Source organism: Salvia hispanica, chromosome 4 (genome assembly GCF_029641045.1).
Source record: "Salvia hispanica isolate PSC_SH4W2 chromosome 4, Shi_PSC_v1, whole genome shotgun sequence".
Lineage (NCBI taxonomy): Eukaryota > Viridiplantae > Streptophyta > Magnoliopsida > Lamiales > Lamiaceae > Salvia > Salvia hispanica.
In genome coordinates, this window is record NC_142695.1 from 58,042,118 (window position 1) to 58,057,479 (window position 15,362).

At 38.1% G+C, this 15,362-nt stretch overlaps 1 pseudogene; it reads left to right on the forward strand.

The window, feature by feature from the left end:
* Positions 1–7,645: 7,645 nt before the first annotated feature.
* LOC148929696 (uncharacterized) lies at positions 7,646–8,960 on the forward strand (annotated as a pseudogene).
* The last annotated feature ends 6,402 nt before the right edge of the window (positions 8,961–15,362 follow it).

Consider the following 15,362-nt stretch of genomic DNA (forward strand, 5'->3'; position numbering starts at 1 on the left):
GAAAATTTTGACATGAAAGATCTAGGGGATGCTCAGAAAATTCTTGGCATATGCATTGATAGAGATAGGAAGAATCATTCTCTTATTTTGCATCAGGAGCCTTATGTGAATAAAGTGTTGAAGAAATTTAACATGTTTGATGCCAAGCCTGCTTCTGTTCCCCTTGCTGCTCATTTTATGTTGAGTAAAGATTTGTACCCTAAGTCTCAATTTGATGTTGATGCCATGAAGAAAGTCCCTTATGCTAATGCTATTGGATCAGTGATGTACTTAATGGTTAGCACTAGGCCTGACATTGCCTATGCTGTGTCTTGCCTTAGTAGATATATGGCAAATCCTGGTTCTGATCATTGGGAGGCTTTGAAGTGGCTTCTGAGATATCTTAAGCACACTGCCAAGTATGGGCTGTGCTACTCTAAATGTGATGATGGTGTTTTACTAACTGGTTTTGTGGATTCCAACTATGCTAATGACAGAGATAAGAGGAAGTCAACTACCTCCTATGTGTATACTGTTTGCAGGTCATGTATTAGTTGGAAATCACAGCTGCAGCATATTGTGGCCTTGTCTACTATTGAGTCAGAATATATTGCCATTACTGAGGCAATGAAAGAAGCTATTTGGTTAAAGGGAGTTCTCTCTGAACTTAAGTTTGTGAATGAATCTCCTACTGTGTTTTCTGATTCTCAATCTGCTATCCAGTTGTGTAAAAACCCTGTTTTCCATGATAGGACAAAACATATTGATGTGAGATTTCATTACATTAGAGATATAGTTGAAAAAGGTGAAGTTTTTCTTCAAAAGGTGCACACTGATAAAAACCCTGCTGATATGGGGACTAAATGCTTACCTGTTGATAAATTACTCACTTGCATTAGGATTTTGCATTTTGATTGTGGTTAGCATGTGCATGTCCCGGGGATAAGTCCTAGATGACTCTGTGAGCCTTGGTTCTTTGAGATCACTAGGCATGAAAGACCTACAAGACTAGTTGGTTTACCTCTGGTGATCTACTTGTGATCTTGTTAGGTAATGCTTTGGTTATTTCCTTGACTAATGAGCATTAATGCTCTCTGGTGTCAAGATCTAACCTTGTGGGCTATGATGAAAATGCCTAAGCCTTCAGCCCATGATTGGTTTCCTAGAATAAGAGTCCAAGGTGGAGTATGTTGAATATTTGTGGACTATTATTGCTTGGGCCTGATTTAATTGGTGTCTGGGCCTTTATCCTTTGTGGACTTGACCCAGAAGCCCAGCTGCATCTCCCTCTCACTCCAGATGCTGCCACGTGTCTCTTCACCTGGATTGTGTACTACAGCCGTTGGATTAAGGGTTTGTGATGTGTGTTTGTTTATGTGAGAGCCTAACCGGTTCTGCTCTCTTATTATTCGATACACTCTCTCTCTCTACTCTCTGAGACTCTCTTCCTTCTCTCTACTTTCCGATTGCCTCTCCGGTTGTTCTAGAGATGATTCACTGCTCTTGTGTGGATACTTGATCTCTGGGTTGTTTGGAAAGGCAACTGCTTCGGTTGCTAGTAGTGTGAGAACTAGGTTTTCTGTCTTGAGGTGATTCCAGTGACCTAATCCGGTGAGGAGGGGCGGTTTGGTGAAGGTGTGACGGTGGGAGGGTAGACTCCAGTCGATTCATCGTTGCTCCCTTGGATTTCTGGTTCTAGTTGAACAGATCTGGGCTATGTGGCGGGCTCTGAGCCATATTATGTGATCTATTCAGTTTTCTCTTTACTTCACTGTGTTGATTGTTGTTTAGATCCGTAAGGATCTTGTTTTTGTTATACTAACAATCTTCTTGAGTGTGCAGGTGTATCAACATGTCAAGATTACTCAAGAACCCTAGCTAGAACTAGTTACTGTAATTATAATAGTTGTAAGGGTTTTGTCTTGTAATCTATAGACATATCAGCCGCGTGGGTGAGAGTTTGGCTGAGCTCTTTTGTACAAGAACAAAGAGGTCTCTTCATTATTCTAATTTTTCTGGGGTTATTCCTCCACAGTTAGGAAACCTTACCAATCTACGCGCACTTGATCTCTCATCTAACTCTTTGACTTCAATGTCTCTTTCTATACTTGGTTCTGTGTTGGAATCACTCCAAATACTAAACTTGTCTGGAAATCAATTCAACGGATCGATCCCATACCTGAGACCATTTCCTTCGTTGACAGACTTGGACCTCTCCAGAAACAACTTTACAGGTCCCATTCCATTGAGTCTTGGCCAACTCTCTGAGCTTCAATATCTATATCTTTATCATAATTCTTTGGAAGGTTTAGAGTCTGAATCCCACTTCATAAAGCTTGACAAGTTAACTAAACTGGATTTATCCTTCAATCCAGTATTGAACTTGGATATTGCCCCTGATTGGAGTCCTCCTTTTCAGTTGAGTAGTATATCTTTAGCTCAGTGCGATGTGGGTCCATATTTTCCAAAATGGATACGATCTCAGAGGAATTTGTCATCCCTTGATCTCACTAGAGCCAATATAAGAGATGAAGTCCCCATATGGTTGTGGAATACGTCTTCCTTATTAGATATCAGTCTCTCCGACAATCAAACAAGTGGTACGATTCCAAATCTCTCATCCACCTCCATCCAGTTTATGGATCTTAGTAACAATCAGTTCTCAGGTCCTATACCATTGTTTTCTGCATCTACTTACATGATTCACTTGAGTGGAAATATGTTTTCCGGTTCAATTTCATCTATTTGTGAAACACACCATGATCGGCATGTGACCCTTCACCTCTCCAATAATCTGTTGGAAGGACAGGTACCCAACTGCTGGGAGAAAATGCCCGAATTGCTCTCCCTCAATTTGGCTAACAACAAATTTTCAAGTGAAATACCCAGCTCTTTGTTTGAGTTACAAACCCTTCTTGCCCTTCAGATGCATGGTAACAATTTATCTGGTGAGTTGCCAAATAGTTTGAGACATTGCCAAAGATTGAGTTTCTTTGATGTTGGAGGGAACAAGTTAACAGGAGAGATCCCAACTTGGATTGGCCAGTTGCATAACATGATGATTCTAAATCTTCGTGGAAATAAATTGCATGGCAGTATTCCTTCCCAGATATGCAATCTTACTGGTATTCACGTTTTGGATTTGTCGATAAATAAATTTTCTTCGATAATACCCAATTGCTTCAACAATTATACTGTCTTGTCTAGAAAGTATATCCAAAATCCAGATTTTGACAAATATTATAGTCTAACATACATTATGAATGAAAATAAGCACAGTGGATATTCATCATTTCAATGGAAAGGCAAGGAATCGGAATATTGGAATAACGTCGAACAGCTCAAACTCATTGATTTTTCGAGCAATAGATTGACCGGAAACATTCCCAAATCATTTTCCACTATGAGGGGATTAATATCCTTGAATCTATCAAGAAATAGTTTGACGGGATATATTATTCCAGATATTGGTAATATGCAGGTGCTAGATTCTCTTGATCTATCTCACAACCAACTCTCTGGCAAGATACCTATAAGTTTGGCAGGAATACACACTCTTGGTTATCTCGATTTGTCACACAACAGTTTGTCTGGAAAAATTCCAACGGGTACTCAACTTCAGAGCTTCAATGCATCGTATTATGCCGGTAATGACGGACTATGTGGCGACCCTTTACCAAAGTGCCCCGGAGATATCTTGAGGCCATCCACCACTAATTCAAAGGGAAACATGAATGAGAATGATGACGTCTTCTCATTTATGCAAGAAGTTTCCATATCAATGGGCTTTGGTTTTATCTTTGGATTTTGGGGAGTTATTGGTTCATTCATAAGGAAGAAATCATGGAGAATTGCATTCTTCAACTTGTTGGTTGTTGTTGATGGAGAAGAAATTGAAATGCAATACAGGTAATATCAACTACATTTCATTTACTCGAATTTGTTATATTCACATTACTTTAAAATATTGCTATCAAGATTATATATTTTGAATTTATAACATTCCCAATTTTTTTCAGCGGTGACACTACTTGCTTTAGAGATGAAACAAGGTGAACAAACTCGGAGCTGGTGATCTTATTTCTAAGTTATTGTAATTTTAATGTTTTAGTGTTTTTACTTTCCTTTGTAAACTGTATGTTGGTATGTATTTGTTTTATCTAGTTTATGCATAGTTTCATGACCCCGTATTAAATGCATATGTTGATTTATATAATTTTATTTAGATTACTGTAAGTATGAGTGAATTTTTATGTGTAAGCATAATATTATAAAGATTACTCCATAATCAATTTATAATTTATTTCACAATTACTATCTCACTGTAGCATAAAACGGACAATACTTTTTCCTCAAAAATCATCAGCAACCTAAAATACAGTTGAATTTGTCATTAAATTGATGAAAATATCTTTGTATATTATCTTCACGGATTATCTTTCAATTTATTATGCATAATTATAGTGATATTAATTTAGTCAATAAGTTCGATTTTTTTTCATTGATTTTGAACGCAATTCTAACGTTTGATTTTGTTTATATGTTGGAAAATCATGTACAAGAAATATCTATATATATATATATATATATATAGTCATCACGAATTATCTTCCAATTTATTAAGTAGACTTTTAGTGGTTCTAGTTTAGTCGTCCTTCACTTTTCTATGTGTTTTTTTCACTTATTTTGAATATTCCTAAGTTAATTTTTTTCCTTCACTCTTCTATGTGTGTTTTTTTCACTTAATTTTTGTTTATAAGTAGGAAATTCTTTCGTCGTTTAAATCTCCGGCCCGGTTTCAACGTTATGTCATTATGAATTATCTTTAAAGAATTTCTATATGGTAGTACTAGTTTTGAAATATATACTTAAAATTTATCATATAATAATACTTTTAATTATATGCACATATCTATTCGACTACAAAAATGTAAGAATCCACAGATATATAATAGACCTCAAGGTTTTGAATCTCAAAAGTCAGGAAATATATTGTCTTTTAATGATTTAACACGGTGAATTCCCAGTGTCCTCTTGAGCGAAAGAAAGTTCGGGGAATAAAAAGAGATGCTGCAAGAATACAGTGAAGAATACCCTTTAAGAGGGCCTTTTGTCACAATGGATCTAGTGTTTTTGGAGTAGATATATAGTTCTTCACTATTCTTCATTACAAACAATAAGTCACCGTCTGCCAATACTTTGAGTGGGTAAACACGTCCATTCTCACGTAGTAGATTGTTGATGGCATAATCTTTACTCCAAGAATCCATATCTCCATAGGTATTCATCCTCCAAATAACAATACGGGAATCATCCAAAGTAGTATCACTTAAACATAAACATAGTCGATCCTCTAAAATACATAACTTAGCATAAGAATATTGTGATATATCGGGAAGAGAAATAGACAAACTGGTCAACACCTCAGTTTCAAGATCAATGCAACACATCAAGAGATTCTCCCCATTTTTAGATGTCAAGCAGTGAAGATTTCCATTAAAATACGGAGCAACATATGGCAGTCCTACTTGCCAGTGTTGTCTAGAACTATCTCTGTCTAGCGTTGGAACCGGTATGTGTCTCCACAACCTTCCTCTTCCTCCTAGAGTGCATACATAAAAAACCCCTCGTCGACGACCTTATATAAGTACCCATTTCCCATTTCGACCTTGTTGCTTCTCTCTCTCCTTGTACAAGTTTAATACACACACACATAAACATATATATATATATATTTTTTTTTTCTAAATGGATATGGGTAATAATCATCTATATAGTATTATATAATCATCTGTCTCTTGAGATTTTTTGCGAGACATCATATTGAATTGTGACCAAATATTTGTTTGACAATTTCTTTGAATGAGTGCATGGCTATTTTTCAAATATTTTTCCAATATTTTTCAAATATTTGTTTTTTTAATGCTCTACCCGTCCATTTAAAAGTAGTCTTAACTGTAGATTGCACATATTTAATGCACAAATATTACAATATAAGAGAGAGAAACATAAAAATAGTGATAAAATTTTCATAATAGAAATGAGATGAATTTTGGTAAACTAACCACAGTGAAAAAAATAACACTTTTTTCATAGTTTAAGTTAACATTATGTTTTAGGAGGGAGTTTAAGTTAATATGTGTATGTGCTTATAGAGTAAATAGGGGCAAAACTCAAAAGGTTGCATTTTTTCCATTTTCTACTATAGGTTACCTTTTTACCTTTAAAATACTCCCTCCGTCCCAATAAATATGAAACGTTTGCTTTTCGGCACAAGATTTTATGTAGTGTTATTTTGTGAGTTAAAGAAGAGAGAGTAAAGTAAGAGAGAGAGAAAAGTAGAGATATAGTTATTTCTATTTTAAGAAACATTTCATTTTTAATGGGACGGCTCAAAAAGGAAAACGTTTCATTTCTAGTGGAACAGATGACTTTTTTACATTTTGGTCTCAAATTATTACTTTTATGGTTAAATTATTATCTGACTGATGCATTTTTAATGACAAGAAAATACTTATCAATCAAGGAAATAGACGAGTCACCATAAATGTAGTAAGAGTTAAGCGCAATCGCAACGCATCAAAAGACGAACCTGGTCGAAGGCTTCAATAACTTTTATGCTTCACTCTCGTATTTAACAATTTTCGTACTATGTAGTACAAATCTTAAGTACATTCACAACGCATAAAAAACAAGGCTATCCGAAGACGATGCTTTGTAAGAGAGTCCGAGCTGAATAACACAAATACACACTATACATTGCAAGAATAAAAGGATCAATTTTTGTAAACATACCAAAACAGGAGGATAATTATATTATAGTAGTATAAAAATTAAACTAATTTATTTTGCAATAAACAAACAAATAAAAAATGTGATCCCACCTAACTCCATTTCCACACTAACTGAAAAACAACCAAAACCCTATCTCTCTCAACTGAGCTCTGTTGCATACATTTCCTCTTAATTCCTTCGTCCACTCGAAAATCTAGTTGCTATTGCCAATGTGTGTGGATTGTGATGGATTTGGGGGAAATGTTGCTGTGAGGTTTTATTTTGTTTATTTCTGTTCCAATTGAATAATTATACGGTTGTTGTTTAATCTAGTTGGTAGCTATGTAGATGGAGATGTGCTCTAATTTAATGAGCTGATGCACTAACTTGTTTGAATTAAGCTTTTAAAAATTTGTGATTTTGATTTCGTTTTTGTGTGAGTGATGATGTTGTTGTATTTTGTGTGCAGTACATTGTGAGAGGAGGAAGGAATCTGTTCAAGTTGTTGCCAGATGCATTTAAAGGCATTAAGCAGATTGGGGTGATTGGTTGGGGCTCACAGGTACTTCATTTTAGCACTTGATTATGCTGTTTCTTGTTGAAATATTTTATTGCTGTGATGAGTGAAGTATTCTTTCTTCTTTTTTTTTTTTTTGGTGTAGGGACCTGCTCAAGCTCTGAATTTGAGGGATTCTCTTGCTGAAGTAAATGCTGATATCGTTGTAATTCTTAAAACTCGTGTCGGATCAAATGGTGACAAATTATAAGGGACGGAAGGAGTAATATCTATGTACAATTGATGAGATATGTCTATGTATATAATTAATCATCATGAATTATCTTCCGATTTCTAATGTAGATTTCTAGTGATTATAGTTTAGTCATCCGTTCGCTTTTCTTATATGTCCTTTTCATTGATATTTACGCTCTAAGTAGCCTGGATTTCATTTAAGGAATTTTTCCTATTTAAATTGTTACACTTGTAACAATGGAATATCCCACAAAAACAATTAATGCAATACATGAGTAAAGAGAGTATGATTTCTGAAAAAAGAATGGCAATCAAATTTCTTCTACTTCTTCTTTTCTGTGTGTTTGTGTGTTTGATTCAGGAGATGCAAAGTGAGACGCATAGAGAGGGAGAGAGAAGCTCTTCTAAGCTTCAAGAGTGGCCTCAGCGATGAGCATGGTATGCTCTCGTCGTGGCGAGGCGACGGATGCTGCAAATGGTATGGTGTGGAGTGCAGCAACACTACTGCCCATGTCATCGCCCTCCGACTTCATTCGAATTTTCCTGCAATTTTGGGGGGTAAGATTGCCTCTTCGTTGCTTGAGTTGCATCATTTAAATCATCTTAACCTCAATTCGAATGATTTTGGAGGCATTCAAATCCCAGAATTCATTGGTTCAATGAAACAATTACAATACTTGGATCTTAGCTGGTCCAACTTTTCTCGGAGCATTCCTCCTCAGTTAGGGAACCTTACAAACCTGCGTTCACTCGACCTCAGCGAGAATGATTTTGGAGGCATTCCAATTCCAAAATTCATTGGTTCCATGAAACTGTTACAACACTTATTTCTTCAACACTTAAGTTTTCTGGGAGCATTCCTCCTCAATTAGGAAACCTTACCGGCCTAATCTCACTTTACCTCAGTTCGAATGATTTTGGAGCCATTCCAATTCCAAAATTCATTGGTTCCATGAAACAATTACAACACTTGGATCTTAGTTGGTGTTACTTTTGTGGGAGCATTCCTCCTCAGTTAGGAAATCTTACCGAGGTACGCTCACTTGACCTCAGTTCGAATGATTTTGGAGGCATTCGAATCCCTGAATTCATTGGTTCCCTTCAAAAATTACAACAATTGTCTCTTGTGCGTTGTCAGTTTTCTGGGATTGTTCCTTCTCAGTCAGGGAACCTTACTAACCTACTCTCACTTGGCCTCAACGAGAATGACTTTGGAGGCATTCCAATCCCAGAATTCATTGGTTCCATGAAACAATTGCATCACTTGTATCTTAGCCGTTCTAACTTTATTGGGATCATTCCTCCTCAGATAGGGAACCTTACCAACCTACACTCACTTGATCTCTCATATAACTCTTTGTGTTCTGGATCTCTTTCTCCACATGGTTTTGTATTAGAATCACTCAAAATATTGGACTTTCCAATAATCACTTTAACGGATCAATTCCAGACCTGAGTGTATTTCCTTCACTGACAGAATTGCTTCTTTCGAAAAATAACTTTACAGGCTCCATACCTGTCAGTATTAGTCAACTCTCCGAGCTTCGAGTTTTAGATCTTTCTAGTAATTCTTTGGAAGATTCAGTTCCTCTAAGCATTGGCCATCTCTCCAAGCTTCAATTTCTAGATCTTTCTAATAATTCTTTGGAAGGTTTAGTCAGTGAGTCCCACTTCTCCAAGCTTCATAAGTTAAAGGCTCTGGATCTATCTTTCAATTCATTGATCTTGGATATTGCCTCTAATTGGTGTCCTCCTTTTCAGTTGGATACTGTAGGGATCAGACAAGTCCGGGTTCACTAATTACCGAGACCTCTTTGGTCTTGTACAAGAGGGCTAAGCCAGACCCTCACCCACGCGGCTTATTTACAAGTTAATACACGAAACGTTTACAAGCAAGGAACACTAGCTATAACAGGTTCTTGACCGAACCCTAGCTCGAACCTCGGTCCACGACAGCCTGCACACTCAACAGAGACAGATTAGTAAAACAAAACAAGATCCTCTCGGATCTATAACAGATATTAACAAGTAGAACAAAGAAAAAACAGATAGATCAATCAAGATTGGCTCAGAGCCCGCTACAACAACACTGGTCTATTCTTCCAGAACTAGATCCAAGGGAGCACCGATGGAGTGGACAGAGTTTACCCTCGCACCACCAAACATCCACCACAGAAACCCCTCGCACCAGATCAAGTTCCACCAAACAGATCTCCACACAACAACCTTCGCGTTCTCACGAACCCTAGTTCTTCTTCAACAACAAGCAATCGAAGAGATTGCCTTACACCAGCACTCACACCAGTTCTACCGTTCAAAATACCACGGAAGATCACTCAGAGATGCCCGGAAGAACACCGGAGAAGAAGAGAGAGTAGAGAGAGAAGTTCTCAGTTACACGCAGAAGAGAGAGAGAGAGATTGTGAGATGTGTAACGGCTCAACAAAGCCAACACACACTTAACAAGCCAACCCTACATCCAATGGTCCGGAACTGATCATCCAAAGAGAGAGACACGTGGCAGCATCTGGTGAGAGGTGTCAAGTAATTGGGCTCAGCCCAGTTAATAACATCCGGGCTAAGGAAATAACACAGCCCAAATAATAGTCCATCCAAAATATCCAACATACTCCACCTTGGACTTTTATTCTAGGAAACCAACCAAGTGTTGAAGGCTAAGGTATGATCATCACAGCCTACAAGGCAGATCCCTCAGCACCAAAGGACAAAAGTCCACAAGCATTTTGGGAACTACCAGGTTGCCTTTAGACACCAGAGGGGCTGACACCCATTAGTCTAAAGGACTTCATGCCTTCAGCTACCTACCAACCTTACCACAGTGGGTAAGATAGCTGAGGCCTTTCCTCGGGACATGCAATCTAACCTAGATCAAAATGCAAATACTTGATGCAGAAAAGTAGTTTTTCAAGTGGTAAGCTTTTTGTTCCCATGTCAGCAGGGTTTTTATCAGTATGAACCTTTTGAAGAAAAACTTCCCCCTTTTCTACAACATCCCTAATGTAATGAAACCTTACATCAATGTGTTTAGTTCTATCATGGAAAACAGGGTTTTTACATAACTGAATTGCAGACTGAGAATCAGAGAACACAGTAGGAGAACATTTCACAAAATTGAGTTCAGAGAGAACTCCCTTCAACCACACAGCTTCCTTCATTGCCTCTGTAATGGCAATGTATTCTGACTCAGTAGTGGATAGTGCCACTATGTGCTGCAGTTGTGACTTCCAACTAATGCATGACCTGCCAACAGTGAATACATAGGAAGTTGTGGACTTCCTTTTGTCCCTATCATTAGCATAATTAGAATCAACAAAACCAGTAAGTATGACCCCATCATCACATCTAGAATAGCACAGCCCATACTTTGCAGTAAGTTTCAAATATCTCAGAAGCCATTTCAAAGCTTCCCAATGAACAGGACCAGGATTGGCCATGTATCTACTCAAGCAAGACACTGCATAAGCTATGTCAGGTCTAGTACTGACCATCAAGTACATCACTGAACCAATAGCATTAGCATAGGGAATTTTCTTCATAGCATCAATATCAGACTTAGTTTCAGGGCACTGACTTTTACTCAACATAAAATGAGCAGCTAAAGGCACTGAAGCAGGTTTAGCATCAAACATGTTAAATTTTTTCAGAATTTTGTACACATAAGGTTCCTGATGCAGCACAAGGGTATAATCTTTCCTACTTCTGAAAATATTAATCCCTAAGATTTTCTGAGCATCACCCAAGTCTTTCATGTCAAAATTCTCACTCAAAGCAGACTGAACAGCCTTTATAGTTTTCAAGCAAGGTCCCATTATAAGCATGTCATCAACATACAATAATAAGAACACAGGCACAGAGGAATTAAGACCCTTAACATACAAGCATGCATCAAAAGTACTTCTCATAAAGCCCAACTTATGCATACAACTATTAAACTTAATATTCCACTGCCTAGGGGACTGCTTCAAACCATACAAGGCCTTTTTTAACAGACACACATGATTAGGAAACTTAGGATCTATAAAACCTTCAGGCTGTTTCATGTAAATTGGTTTATCCAAATCACCATGCAAGAAAGCAGTTTTAACATCCATTTGTTTTAGCTCCCAATCAAAGTGAGCACACAAAGCAAGCATCAATCTCACAGTGGTAAATTTAACAACAGGAGCAAAAATTTCAGTGTAATCTACCCCCTCTTGTTGAGTAAAGCCTTTTGCTACCAATCTGGCCTTGTACCTTAGGCCCTCCACCTCATTTTTCAGTTTATACAACCACCTGCAATCAACCACAGATGCACCCAGGGGCAGAGGTACAAGTATCCAGGTAAGATTCAATTTCAAAGAGTGCATTTCCTCTAACATAGCCTCATGCCATTTACTCCAGAATTTAGACTTCACAGCCTGCTTGTAGGACTGTGGCTCATCTCCATCAGATTCATAGACATTGAAAGCAAGATTAATAAGAGCAACCAGACCAACAAAGCCATCAAACCTAGGGGGTTTCTGAACATTCAACCTTCTAGGTCTGTCCCTAGCCAACACATAATCACTCAAAAGAGGAGGATCAATAGCATTTTGTATACCACTAGGGCTGACAGGCACATTCTGAGTAGGCACAGGAGGATTTCTAATAGGACTAGCATGCACATCATTATTATCACATTGGGGCACATTGTCAACATCATTACCAGGTAACTCCCCCTCATTAGGTGTATCATTAGGAAAATAGGTTGGGTGAGTATTAAAGAAAGGCTGCTCCACCTCACTTGAAGCATCCACTGAATGCTCCACATCAGTGGGCTGTTCTGGGGACTCCACCTCACTAAGAGGGTCACTGTCCACAGTTTCTGAAGCAGGGTTAAGAGTTACTTTTAGACAGGGGAATTCATTTTCATTAAAAACCACATCCCTGCTAATAGTGACTTTAAACCCAGGTACATCTCTCAACCAAACTCTATATCCTTTAACACCCTCAGGATATCCAAGAAAAACACCTTTTCTAGATCTAGGTTCAAGTTTATCAGATTTTGTATGCACAAAAGCAGAACAACCAAACACCCTTAGATGAGAAATATTCAAGGTTTTTCCAGTAAACACATGTTCAGGGCACTTCCCTAACAAAGGAACAGAGGGAGACCTATTCACTAGATAGCAAGCAGTCAACAAAGCTTCACCCCAAAATTTTTTAGATAAACCAGATTTTGAAAGCATGCATCTCACTTTATCAAGTAAGGTCCTATTCATCCTTTCAGCCACCCCATTTTGCTGTGGAGTGTAAGGAACAGTTTTATGCCTTCTAATTCCAAAACCAGCACACCAATCATCAATCTGATTATTACAAAATTCAAGGCCATTGTCAGTTCTAATAGCCTTAATTTTCTTTCCAGTCTGAGTTTCTATCAAAATTTTCCAGATTTTGAGTTTTTCAAACACATCATACTTATGTCTCATGAGAAAGCACCAAACCTTCCTAGAAAAATCATCAATCACAGATAGAAAATACACAGAGCCAGAATGAGAAGACACTGAAGCAGGGCCCCATACATCCATATGCAAGTACTCAAGAATACATTTACTGACATTTGAAGGCACAGGAGTTGGGAAAGTCACCCTATGCTGTTTACCCAGCACACAAGTGTCACAAAAAGGTAAATTACCATGTACATCAGATTCAGATAAGATATCATGCTTTTTCAGAATATTCAGACCTTTTTCACTCATGTGACCTAGTCTATTATGCCACAGCATGGTTTTATCACTTTTGACAACATTGGCACAAACACTTTCACATGAAACAGGCACTGTAGAGCAGACATACAAACCACATTTTTTCTTGGCCTTAAACAGACACATTGAACCCTTACAGATTTTCATGCAACCTTCCCCCCATTTTCCCCCCATGCCAGCATTTTCAAGGGCTGTGCATGACATCAAATTGTAACACAGATCAGGAACATATCTAACACCTTTCAAGTTGAGCATATAACCATTTTCAAACTTCAAACAAACAGTGCCAATACCAAGAATTTCACACTTCTTGTCATCAGCCATTGACACAAAGACATTAGAAACAGGTTTTAAGTCAGAAAACAACTCCTTGAAAGGACTAACATGATAAGTACATCCTGAATCACAAAGCCAATCATTTGAAGTAAAGGGGCAGTCAGGAGAAGCATTGGCATATATCAAATCATGCACCATAAACACAGATTCATTATCAGCATCATACTTTGCCACATTAACAAGAGTTTCAGACTGAGTGTCATTGTTGGGAGATTTCTTCTTTTTGGGCTTAGTACAGTCTTTTCTATAATGCCCAACTTCTCCACAGTTAAAACACTTCCTGAAAGTCTTAGGGTCTCTACTATTGGACCTAGATCTGTACTTCTTCTTAGAATTTGAGTTACCCCCTGATCCATTATTAAGGTCTTTTCCCCCTCTAGATTGAGATCTACCTCTAACATTTAGAGCCTTATTGAAAGCATTCTTATCAGCAGCCCTTTCCCTTAATTCAAGTTCTTTAGATTTTAAGGAGCTAATGATAAAGTCCAGAGGGGCAGAGTCCCTGCCATACTTAATGGCAGCTTTCACATCACTGTAGGAATCAGGTATAGCATTCATGAGAGCAATACTAGTGTATTCATCAATGGTTTTATCACCAGATCTTTTAATATCCTGCACAAGTTTCTGAAACCTATCCACATTGTCATCAATATCTTTAGCAAGATCAAGCTTAAATTTAAACAACTTTTCTAGCAGATACATTCTAGATGACATAGAAGTCTCAGTATACAGAGTATCAAGGTGTTTCCACATTTCAGTAGCAGATTCAATATGATCAACTTTCCTAATCACAGAATCAGACAGATTAAGCACAATAGTAGCTCTTGCCAACTCATTCATTTCATCCTTCTTTTCCTGAGCAGTATCTTCAGGCAAGGATCCATCAACAACTTTAAAGACTTTTTGTTGAATAAGAACACATTTCAGTTTCTGTTTCCATATAACAAAATCATTTTTGCCATTAAAAGGCACCAAACCAATAGGCTGAGTCATGTTTGAAACAACTTTAACAAGCACACAAGATGCAATACAGAAGCAGAGAATCTTGCACAGATTAAAGCACACAGACATATACTGACAAGAAAACCACACTTTCTTGCAGAGAGAACAAAAAACACCAAAACTGACTTCCAAACCCTGACTGTCACGAGCACACTGGCTAAGGCTATCCCAGCTCGCAATCACTCACTACTGGAGGGCGCAGGGGGTCACTTAGGCAGCAAAGAGCTTGGTGGTCAGGTGGATAGAAATCAGAGAAGGACCAAACAGAGCAGACGAACAGCAGAAGCAAGAAAACACAGAAAACACAAGCAAGAAAGACCTAAGCCTTGCCAAAGGCTGTCTACCAGCAACAGAAACAGAAACAGAAGGAAAGAACCAGAGGTTGAGCCAATTTACCAGCGCGAATCCCCTCTCGAGGGAGGATTCCACTTGCCCACCTCCTTTTATGCGACTCGGCGTGCCGGACTAGTCCCCCCGTGGCTCTGATACCACTGTAGGGATCAGACAAGTCCGGGTTCACTAATTACCGAGACCTCTTTGGTCTTGTACAAGAGGGCTAAGCCAGACCCTCACCCACGCGGCTTATTTACAAGTTAATACACGAAACGTTTACAAGCAAGGAACACTAGCTATAACAGGTTCTTGACCGAACCCTAGCTCGAACCTCGGTCCACGACAGCCTGCACACTCAACAGAGACAGATTAGTAAAACAAAGCAAGATCCTCTCGGATCTATAACAGATATTAACAAGTAGAACAAAGAAAAAACAGATAGA